Source organism: Macrobrachium nipponense, chromosome 25 (genome assembly GCF_015104395.2).
Source record: "Macrobrachium nipponense isolate FS-2020 chromosome 25, ASM1510439v2, whole genome shotgun sequence".
NCBI classification, from domain to species: domain Eukaryota; kingdom Metazoa; phylum Arthropoda; class Malacostraca; order Decapoda; family Palaemonidae; genus Macrobrachium; species Macrobrachium nipponense.
This window is the reverse complement of record NC_087214.1, coordinates 42,764,045-42,776,495: the sequence shown is the minus strand read 5'-3', so window position 1 is coordinate 42,776,495 and position 12,451 is coordinate 42,764,045. Positions and strand designations below refer to the sequence as shown.

Here is a 12,451-nt window from a genome sequence, read left to right as displayed (position 1 = left end):
CACATTAACCCAACTGATAAACGAAAAGCATGCAATTGGAAGAAAATTAGAAACCCTAAATAAACGATTCAAACATTTGAGTACAGGTCCCCTAATGTTAGGGAATACAATAAACAAATTAGTTGACATAGCCATAGAAATTAGTGTATTGAAACCATATTTCAATAAGATTTCTGCTAAATTTAGGAAGGAAGTAATTAAAGGCAAGATAATTTCATGGCAAAAATACGTGTCAAGCTTGTCAGATAATACTTCTATGCAGAAGGTGTGGCAGAAATTTAGGAAGATTAACGGTTCTTACAGCAGACCAGCAAGACACGCATTAATGCATAATGGCTCATTAATACATGATACTCAGACAATCTCTAATATTATCGGTCGTAATATTGAAAACAAAAATAAGCAGTATTGATATTTAGATGCCCACTTTCGAGCCCTTAAAAGAAGAGAAGAAGCAATACCATTGAATTTTGATACTGTAGAAGATATTTACTACAATAAAAGATTTACTGAAGAAGAGTTGGAATTTGCATTATCAAACTGTAGCTCAACAGCCCCTGGAAAAGATAATGTAAATTTCGATATGGTGAGAAATCTATTGGATTTCTATAATCATCTTTGGACCAAACATCTATTTCCAAAGGCATGGAAACATGCAATAGTAATACCAATAGCTAAGGCAGGAAAAGATCCTAGTAATCCAGATAATTACAGACCAATTTCACTTACCAGTTGTGTTTGTAAATTACTGGAAAAGATGGTTAATTATAGATTGAATTGGTGCTTGAGTCGTAATAATGTTTTATCAAATTCTCAATTTGGCTCACAATCGGAGCGATCCACCTTGGACTCTCTTTCACACCTAGAAAATTATGTACGTAGAGGTTTTGAACGAAAACAGATCACAATAGCCCTATTTTTTGACATTCAGAAGGCATATGATACAACATGGAGGTACTCGATACTAAAATCCTTGCATTATAACGGTTTCCGAGGACATCTTCCTATTTTTATCAGAAATTTTATAGATGGGAACATTTTCAAACTCGTATTGATAATATTTACTCTGAATCTTTTAAGCTTGACTGTGGTGTACCCCAAGGCAGTGTTTTAAGTGGAACACTTTTTGCGTTGGCAATTAATGATATAGTAGATCAAATGCCAAAGGGAGTGCAAAGTAGTCTTTATGTGGACGACTTTGCAATTTACTGCTCATCCAACAATCTTCGTCATTTGCAAAGAATTCTAAATAATGCCATTCGAAAAATACAGGCTTGGACTGCGTCTGTTGGTTTCAGACTTTTAGCAGAAAAAACTCAAGCAATAATGTTTTATAGGAATAGTAGATGGAAACAGAATCAAGATATAAATCTTACTTTGGGCAATGTACAAATCCATTTCCAAGATAAAGTAAAAAATTCTTGGGACTGGTTTTCGATACTCATTTTGAATTGGTAAAGCACATGTATCTTACATCAAATCTAAATGTAATAGTGCTCTTAACTTAATGATGAAATTATCTCATACAATATGGGGTGCAAGGCGATCAACTTTACTGATGATATATAAGGCATTGGTCTTATCAAAAATAGATTATGGAAGCCCAATATATGGATCAGGATCTGAAGCAACTTTGAAGTGTTTAGATCCAATACATAGTCGAGGCCTGAGAATTTGTAGTGGAGCGTTTAGATCATCCCCAAATCTCTCGGTTTTATGTGAAATTGGAGAACCCCTTTGTCGTTGCATTGGGATTTTGTAACAATGCGGAGTGCTTTGAATATTCTGTCTACAAGTTCTCCTATAAAGCTTTTTTCAGAATGATATTTTTATAAATAATCATGAGCCACCATTCCCGATTAGTGCAAATAGGCTGTTGCAGTCAACAAATATCAGAATGAACATCATTCAACCATCTCTTTTCCCCCCCACCTTGGATCATGAAAAAAAACAAGAATATGCTCTCATCTTTTCATTTATCAAAGAAATTTAGCTATACCCCGAGTCACCATCAACAAATTGCCATAGAACATATTCAAAGGAAAGGTCCTCACTACGCCATATACACTGATGGCTCTAAATCTTCAGTGGGTGTAGGAACGCGCTGCAGTGTCTTTGAAGAAAATGAGCAGCTATCATTGCCAAACGAGTCTTCAGTATTCACCTCCGAGCTATATGCCATTTTACTAGCCATCAATATTGTTAAAGCACATGAAGAAAGACTAAATTTAAAATTTATCATCTACTCGGATTCACGAAGTGCCATAGAAGCCCTCAAAAGCTATTCACATAAGAACCTGTTGGTATTAAAGATTAAAGAACTTTTAAACAATTTTTATCTTGAAGGGGTAGATATCGAATTATGTTGGGTCCTTGCTCATGTAGGAGTTGTTGGAAATGAAAGAGCAGATACTGCTGCTAAAACAGCCGTCAACCTGCCTCAACGGAATATTAATCTCCCCGTTAGAGATTACATAACTTTATTAAAAACATTTACAATGGAAAAGTGGCAAAGATTGTGGAGCAACGTATCTCAGAATAATAAATTAAGACAATTAAAGTCAACTGTTTCTCCATGGGAGTCATCTAATCAATACGACAAAAAAACTGAGGTAATATTGACTCGATTAAGAATTGGCCATACGAGATTGACCAATGGATTTTTAATGTGTACACCTCACGGCACTATTCCCATGTGAAGTGAGTGTGGTACTTTTTTATCTATTAAACATATATTTTCGGTTTGTCGGGTTTTTAAGCGAGAAAGAGAGAGATGTTTTGGTCGGAAAACATTTACTGACATTTTTACTGAATCTAGTAGTTTTTCTGTTTTTAGAATTGTAACTTTTTTAAGGAATACACGTTTAATTGATAGAATTTAAGTTTTTACCCAAGATTTTTATTTTATTACTAATTCTTTTTAAATTACGTAGATTTAATATATAGTTCATTCTTTTTATCGCTTAGATTTCATATATATATTTATTTATTCATTAATTTTTTCACTTAGATTGAGTACTATATTTGAAGATAAATAGATATATATGTATATATATATATATATATTTATTTAATTTATTAAAATTGATAAATTTTAGAATTATTTATATCCCGATTTTTTTCGGGCCAGCCCTGTGAGAGTCAAGTTTGACTCATTGGACTGGTAAAACTCCTTACTTTAATAATAATAATAATTGGAGGTAGGCAGGTAAGTGGAGGGAAACCCTTGCTGCCTTACATTAAGCCAGCACTTTTCTTCAGCAGTGGTCGAGTTAAGACATTGTGCCAAGCTGTGGTTCAGTAGCCATCAAATCTGTATGAAAAAAATTTATTTTTGTTTTTTATATGTTACTTACCAAGTAATTGCATAGCTATAGTTTCTAACTTAACAGCAGCTAAAGCTTGAAATTAGTGGTTGTGATTTTGTATTGGTGTAGCTAGCCTTGCCCACTATCAAGGGAGAGAGGAACAATTAGGCAGAGGCCTGTCAATTTGTTTCTGTTGTTTGTCGATCCTCTGGTATTGATGATTTGTTGTCGGTTACCAGTTGAAATGCAAAATACTGAAGTATTGCTTATTGTTGGTAGTTTTTCACATAGGTTTTTAGTTAAAAGACCAAGTTTTCCTCACGATTGGACTTTTTTTTTCTAGGTTTGGGCTTAGAAATTTTTTCCTGACTTTGACGATGTCTTATGCTAGTTTATCGTCAACTCCTTATCGCAGCAAAGGATTTAATGCGAGATTGACTTTATTACAATGCTATTGCTGATTTAGAGTCAAAATTCGACCTTAAGATTTGTAATAACATTGTGGAGTCTATGGCTCAATTAGTGTCTTCTTTCAAAGCCCTATGGAGAAGGTGAGTAAGCAAGGTGTTGATGGTGCAATTGAAGTGTTAGTTGAGGAGCTGGCTATCAGTCCTGCTGATTCTCCTAGGCAAAGGTACCTTGCAACCTCCCCTGAACCTGGGAGAAGCCATACCGGAAAACCAAGGGAGGTCTGCGTGGTATACCCACAGGTAGTTGACCCCTCAGTTGCACCTGTCACAGTTTCCTAGGGCATCTCGGACAGTCATTGGAAGGACGTCTTTATGGAGGTGACAAAGCTTGCTTCTAGCGTGGAAGCATGCAGCCCGGAGAATAGGTGCCAGTGACGCTTTAAGGAGAAGTCTAAGCCATTGTAGAGTGGGTTCGTGGTTTGGAGGGGATTTGCATTCGAAGCTAATTGTGGGAGTTGTGGTGGTGAGTCGCCACCCAATACGGTTTGGACCCAAGAGATGGTGATGGGATTTTCCCATTGTTATCTTAAGGGCGGAACCATCTCCAGGGATCAGCCCATCGGAATCCAGGGGGGGCTGGTTTTTGGGATGGGACTCCTGGCTTTTGTCCGGAAGCCCACCAATATGTTTGGAGTGGGGAGTCTGTCCCCATTAGTGGGGGTAGAACTCCCAGCAGGCAGATTGGCTTATACCTGGGCCACTGCAAGCATATTGGTGCTATCCCGAAAGGGTAGGGTATGGGGCAGACCATGGGGAAGCAACTTCTACGTGTGCCATTGGTGGAGAATGTCGGACCCTGTCTAGTCCGCGATACCTTGTTGGTCTTCCCAAGCAGTTGTTGTGTGTGTGTGTATATTCCCCCCCCCCCTTTTTTTTTTCCTTCAAACTAACATGGATAATATGTCTAGTACATTGTCCCCTGGATCCCCCGACTCTTTGGCACCGTTGACAACCTTAGGGCTTGGATAAGGACCTCCCTTTGCCATCCCCAACCTCCTCCAATGAAAACATCAAAGATTCTTTGATTGTTACTACAAGCCCTTATGTAGTTCAGAACAGAGGAAAGAATACCAGATTTAATAATAGAAATAAGAATGCTAATCCTGATATTGGAATTTTACTTGGATCTCAAGAACCTGAGACTTATAATAAATACCTTTCTCTTGATCTCGACAAAAGCATAAAAGAACTGAATATATTTGATGTCCATAGAGATATTGTAAAATGCATTGGCAGAGAACCAAAGATAGCCTCTCAAGGTGAAGGAAGCTTGCTTGTGGAAGTTTCATCACCAGATGAAAGTAGAAAATTACTGTCTATTAGTGCTGTAGAAGGAAGCACAGCAAAATGCACTCCTCACAAACAATGAATCATTTCTAAAGGAGAGTGTATAGTACTGAACTCCTACATTATTCTGAGGACACTCTCCGGAAAGAATTTGCTGATCAAAAGGTGGTAGATGTGAGACGAATCAAGAAAAAAGTATTGGGAATATTACATCCAACACCTACTCTGATACTCACCTTTGATTGTTTGAGACTCCCTAAATTTCTGAAAGCTGCATGGCTTCACCTGCCAGTTAGACAGTATATTCCCGCTCCCAGAAGATGTTTCCATTGCCAAATGTTTGGCCATTTGATAACAACATGTAGGAAAAAGAAAGGAATGAACCAGCCATATGCTTTAAACTGTGGAAGAAAAGAGCATGGGAATTGTGAACTTACTCCATGCTGCCCTAATTGTGGGGAGACCATAATGCAGCACATAAATCATGTATCAAGTATCTCATTGAAAAAGAAACACTTTGTATCAAGACTCAAGAGCGCATTACCTTTAAAGAAGCAAGACAAAAGACTTTGCAGAAATTCAACACCCAGAAGTCATTTGTAGATGCAGTAAAAGGAAATGAGGAAAGACAAAAGAAATTGAATCTTAAAAGTGTAATGAAGATAAAGAAGAAAAAATGGATGCTGGGAAAATTGTCAACAAGAGGACTTTAAGTGAAGAGTCTGTAACAATGCCTGAATCAAAAGTCAAGCACCTTGAGAAAGGAGATACATCCGTAGAAAAAGTTGATTCAAAACAAAAAATGAGTAAACCTTCACCATCCTGTGGTTCAGCTGACCCTCATAGAACATCGGAATTAATGGAAAATAATGAGTCGTATCCCACTATCTTATCATACAAAACAGCAGCAACAAATGTAGAACCTAAGGCAAACAAAATGTTAAACTCAGTTCAGCTTGGTTTAGACAATAAAATTAGACTAGCTGAAAATGATAAACCAGATACTGCAAGGGTCGAAGATAATACTAAAGATACTGCTGTTTCAAATACCATCATAAGTGATCACTTGGTACATTCAAATGACCCTCTAAGTAATCCTTCGACATCTGGAACTGTCACCAAAAGTCCGTCACAAAACTCAGATGTCATCTTCGAAGAAAAAACCTAATAAAACGATCTTGGACAGGGGATCATCCTCTAGAAAATAGGTACTTTCTCTGCTATACTACAATGGAACTGCCAGGGACTTCGCGCCAAATATGAAGAGCTACTATGTTTGATTAATACTTATAATCCAGTATGCTTAGCACTACAAGAGACTATGCTAAGCAACAACAAAATGCTTACTCCTAAAGAGTTTTTTTGCATTCCACTCCCAATTCCCTATACAGGGAAATTCGGGTGGAAGTGCTCTTCTTGTAAGACGAGATATTGCTCACTCAAAAATACAGTTGCAAACTCAATTACAAGCTGTAGCTGTCAAAATTCACTTAAAAAAGACTTACACAATTTGTTCATTGTATCTGCCTCCTAATAACCCAATACTTGAACGACAGTTAACACACTTGTATGAACAGCTACCCCGACCATTTTCTGATATTGGGAGACTTTAATGGTCGACATGAACTTTGGGGTGACATTTTAACAATCAAAGAGGAAACCTTATCTTATCATCAATAGAAAATTCAGATATGACCCTTTTGAATACTGAAAAACCCACCCATTTTCACATTCAGACTGGTGCATTTTCATGTATTGACTTATCTATCACCAGTTCTGATACATTCATTGACTTCAACTGGGAGGTATGGAAGATACATACGGCAGTGATCATTTTCCAATTGTCATCAGAACTGAGAAATATGAGCCAGTATACAGAATGCCTAGGTGGTGTACCAATAAAGCAAATTGGCCCCTTTTCGAGGAACTCAGTTATACTGAACTAGATGCAAAAGATATGCCAACAATAGGAGAAGCAGTGTTCTATTTAACAATGATTTTTACGTTTGCAGCAGAAAAGGCAATCCCAAAAACCAGTGGAAAATTGCATCGGAAGCCTGTTCCATGGTGGAATGTCAATGCAAAATAAGACATAAAGCCATGAGAGCAGCTTATACTAGGTACAGAAGACATCGCTGTGAATGCTACTTGATCTCCTTTAAAAAGGCTCGAGCCAAATTCAGATGGCAAATAAAGCATGCGAGACGAGAATCATGGGCACTTTTATATCAACAATTACCTGGAAAACACCTATGACAAAGATCTGGACAGTTATTAAGAAAATAGCGGGAAAGTACAATCCTAGTCCCACCCCTTCCAGTTTTTAAAAGTCAACGGTGACTTTATAACAGACTCAAAGGCTGTAAGCAATGTTTTTACAGAACATTTTGCTATGATATCAAGTAGGGATGAAAATTCTCCATTCTACAGGGAGAGAGTGTTAGCAGAGTCTGAAACACTTGATTTTACTTCTTTTAAATCTAATGATCATATAATACCTTTTACCATGGAGGAATTTTTATTTGCTCTTGGTAACAGTAAAAACACTGCACCTGGACCTGATGAAATTTTATATGAAATGATCAAGAATACTTCAAAGGAAACTAAATTTTTTTATTTTAAGTATTGTTAATAGAATTTTTAAGGAGAGTGGTTACCCTAGTGTTTGGGAAATAGCAACAGTTTTACCCTTTGTCAAGCCAGGGAAAGATTCATCTGTCCCTACAAGCTATAGACCAATAGCTTTAACTTCCTGTTTTTGTAAACTTATGGAAAAAATGGTAAATTTTAGGTTGGTATGGTTTTTAGAATCAAAGAAGATTATATCATCATCTCAGTGTGGCTTTCGCCGTATGCATTCTTGCACAGATGTATTGATACGTTTGGAGAATGCAATTTGTCAGGCATTTGCTTCCAAGCAGCATTATGTGGCGGTTTTCCTTTTGACCTAGAAAAGGCGTATGATACTACCTGGAGGCATGGGAATTATGAAAGTCTTGCATGAAATTGGTCTGCGTGGAGAACTACCACTTTTATTAAAGTCTTTTTAAAAAACCGTTATTTTAAAGTCAAAGATAGGTAGTACTCTGTCTAATTTGAAAGAACAAGAGGAAGGAGTACCACAGGGAAGTGTGTTAAGTGTCACTCTGTTTGCCTTAGCCATAAATGGGATAGCCTCAAAAATTCCAAAAGATGTAATGTCAACAATGTTCGTTGATGATTTATCTATTTCGTGTGCTGCATCTAAAATGTCTGTTGCAGAGCGAAAACTTCAGTTGGTAATAAATAAAGTTAACAGTTGGGCAGCTGAGCATGGTTTTAAATTTTCCTCTGCCAAAACAGTTGTTATGCATTTTTGCCGTATCAGAGGGGTTCATCCAGACCCAGATCTGTTTTTAAATGGACAGAGACTCGCATGTGTACAGGAAACAAAGTTTTTAGGCCTCATCTTTGACAGCAGGTTGACATGGGAAGCTCATCTCAGGAGCCTCAAAGTCAAATGCATAAAGGCCTTAGATGTTTTAAAAGTCTTAGGTCATACAAATTGGGGGGCTGATAGAAAGCACTTGTTACATGTTTATAAAGCAATAGTTGCTTCAAAATTGGCATATGGGTCAGAAAGAAATCTACTCATCAGCTACGACAAGGAGATTAGATACTTTGAATGCAGTTCATCATGGGGGAATTAGAATTGCAACAAGAGCCTTTAGATCCTCTCCAATATCTAGTTTATTAGTGGATGCAGGTGAACTGCCCTTAGATTTGATAAGAAAATTTGCCCTGTTGAAATATTGGTACTGCATAAAGAGAACTCCTGAGTCCTTAGCCTACAATACTGTTTTTAAAGGCAATTTTTGTATTTATGAAAAAATATGCTTCATATTCAAAGCCTTTTGGATACAGGGTATAATGTGCAATAGAGGAGCTCAATGTAATAAAAGGAAAAGTTATTCCAGCAAAATTTTCAAGATTCCCTCCATGGAAGTTGCCCTCTGTGAAATATTGTAAATGGTTTTCTGGTTGCAAGGCAGACTGTTCAGGTGATATTCTTAAGCAGAAATTCCTTTGCCATGCTGAAAAACATGATAACTCAAGGCAATTCTTTACCGATGGCTCCAAATCCAGTGCAGGCGTTGGGTTTGGAGTGGTATACCCTGACAGTAGTGTTAGTTGTGCATTACCAAGTTGTGCTTCTCTATTTTTAACTGCTGAACTTTTTAGCATTTTAACAGCCCTAAAGAAAATTGTAACTTTAGAAGAGATAATTTTACCATTTTTTAGTGATTCCAAGAGTGCCTTGGAAGCTTTGGCATCTTTTAATCCAGTACACCCTGTGGTACTGGAAATAGAGTGGTTGTTTTTATTAAAACAAAAACAGAAGGTAGTTAACCTCTGCTGGGTTCCTTCACATGTTGGTATTGTTGGAAATGAACGAGCTGATGAATTGGCTAAGTTAGGTACATCAAAAAATCCAAAAAGTAGATGCAATTCCCTGTTCAGACTACATTCCTGAAATTAAAAGACTGTAGAATCAGTTTGGCAATTCTATTGGACAATAGAGAGTAATAATAAAATGAGAGAAACTCACTGATGTAATCAACCCCTGGCTTTATATGTTAGAAGACCGTCGGAAAGAGACTGCATTATGTAGGTTACGGATCGGCCACACACTGATTACTCATGGGTTTTTAATGAACAATGACCTTGAACCATTTTGTGAGGATTGTCTTGTTCCCCTCACAGTAAAACATTTAATAGTAGAATGCCCCAGCTTAATATCAGCAAGGAACAGTCATTTTAACGTAGTTGGAAGAATGGATCTTAAAAACTAGATGCCATTATAGGTAGAGATTTTAATGAGGATAAGCTTTTTAGTTACCTTCGAGAAGCAGGTCTTCTTGAAAAAAATTTAGGTTAGTTTGGTCAAGATGTTTGAGTTTGTGTATGTGTTAGTATGTGTCAGTGTATATCATTTGCTTTTAAGTCTTTTTAGATCAGGAAATTTTTATGTACATAAAATTTACCTCCAATTGATATATCTATTACCATATATAATGTTTTAGTACTTTTAATATCTATTTATTTTGACAGAACTCTGTAGAATTTGGAAGTTTGCGGGGTGCCTATGTTGCTTATATTTTTTGTTTACAATTAATTTGAAATAGGTGTGTAGGTGAGATAGGTATTTTGTGTGTTTTTGGGTTCTCTGTAGTTCTCTGACAGATTTTATATAAACATATTTATAGCATTTTAATTGACTTTTTCCTTTGCAATTCCTTTTAATGATACGGCGTCAATAACCTCGTCATTGCGACGCCAGTAAGAACTAATAAATCAATCAAATACCCCTCAGGTGCCTCCTAACAAGTCTAGAGGCATTCCTCTGGCTCAGGATCAGTCGTTATGCAGTTTTTTGGATTCTCCAGAACATTTTTCCCCAGTTTGTGAGGACAAGAGAAGGTGTTTCAAAGAAGCTAAGAGAGCTTCTTCTGACAGAAGTAAGAGTGAGCACGTCTGGGACAGTGGCTTCTGAGAGCCCACTGGCTCCCATGATTGCTAGAGTTCTCGAACCCCTAGTAACACATGGACAATTTGCTCTTGTGGATTGCCCATTAGTGCCCAAACACCTTCACAGCTTCAAAGCGCCTAGTAGGGCTCATTTGTTTGCCTTCTCAGGAGCTTCCTAGCTCCCAGTAGCACCCGCTACCCTGGATGTTTTAGCACTTTGTGTAGTACATGATTCTTCTGCTTCAGCGCCTAAGCTCCATCAATCTGTCGACTGAAGATTCTTCTTTGGATCTTATTAAAAAGAGGCTGTACGACATTTTAGAGTTTTTGAAGAAACTGTCTACTGGAACTCACCAGACTTCGGGCATTCATTTATCCCCTGTTTTTTCAGTAGAAGAAAAAACTCCTAGAGAAGCAGAAGAAGACTCGCCTTCAATGGCTAAGGGCCGCTTCTTTGTTACCTGCTTTGTACCTATCATATTTTTTTGCTATTCCTGCTCCTCCTGCATCTCCAGCATTACTTACATGATGAGTAGCTAGACTCTTGAGCAGAGTAAACTTCTTCCGAGAATGCCACTTTCAACGTCTGCTAAGAATACGCTAAGAGAAGCAGACAATTGGCTTTTGATCAAGAAAGAGCAATGGAAGCCTGCTTTGCCTTTCCTCCAGCAAGACCATCTCAGAGGAGGTATTTTTCTTATACCACAGGAGAAGCTTCCTCACTGGGTGTGGATGCCTCCGCCTAGGGGTACTTCTCGATGCTTATTGAGCCTTCTAGGAGATCAGCCCCTCGAGTAGGTTCCTTCATGTGGTGAGGGGGTAAGGGATTCTGCCTTCATGCTTATGAAGGCTGGATCCTGACGGAATGACTAGAAAACTTGAGCTGAGTAAACTTCCTCCAAGAATGGTACTTTCAACGTCTGCTAAGAATGCGCTAAGGGAAGCAGACAAGTGGCTTTAGATCAAGAGAGAGCAATGGAAGCCTGCTTTGCCTTTCCTCCAGCAAGACCATCTCAGAGGAGGTATTTTTCTTATACCACAGGAGAAGCTTCCTCACTGGGTGTGGATGCCTCCGCCTAGGGGTACTTCTCGACGCTTATTGAGCCTTCTAGGAGATCAGCCCCTCGAGTAGGTTCCTTCATGTGGTGAGGGGGTAAGGGATTCTGCCTTCATGCTTATGAAGGCCGGATCCTGACGGAATGCCTACAAAACCTTTGGCATTAACTGACATGGACATTTCCACTTTTGTAAAATTCTACTGCTTGGGCAAGTTTGGGAGGGGTTTGAATTTGAAGGTAATTTTGGGAGTTGTGGTGGTGAGTTGCCACCCAATATGGTTTGGACCTAAGAGATAGTGATGGGATTTTCCCATTGCTATCTTGAGGGCGGAACCATCTCCAGGGGTCAGCCCATCGGAATCTAGGGGGGGCTGGTGTTTGGGATGGGACTCCCTGCTTTTGTCCAGAAGTTCACCATTAGTGGGGGCAGAACTCCCAACAGGCTGGGCAACTGCAAGCATATTGGTGCTATCCAGAAAGGGTAGGGTATGGGGCAGACTGTGGGAAGCAACTTCTACATGTGCCGTTGGTGGAGAATGGCAAACCCTGTCTAGTCCGTGATACCTTATTAGTCTTCCCAAGCAGTAGTTGTGTGTGTGTATGTATGTTTCTCTCTCTCTCTCTCTCTTTTCTCCCATGATTAGTCTTATCTAGTACACTGCCTTTGGACCCCCTGACTCTTTGGCACCATTGACAACCTTAGGCTTTTCCTTCCCCAACTTCCTCCAATGAAAACAAAGATTCTTTGATTGTTACTACAAGCCCTTATGTAGTCAGAACAGAGGGAATAGTAGATTTAGTAATAGAAATAGGAATGCTA

At 38.4% G+C, this 12,451-nt stretch overlaps 1 protein-coding gene across 1 annotated transcript in view; it reads left to right on the top strand.

Moving 5' to 3' along the window:
- Positions 1–12,451, top strand: part of LOC135199420 (transcriptional regulator ERG-like) — a 377,010-nt gene that overhangs the window by 267,116 nt on the left and 97,443 nt on the right. The window lies entirely within an intron of this gene.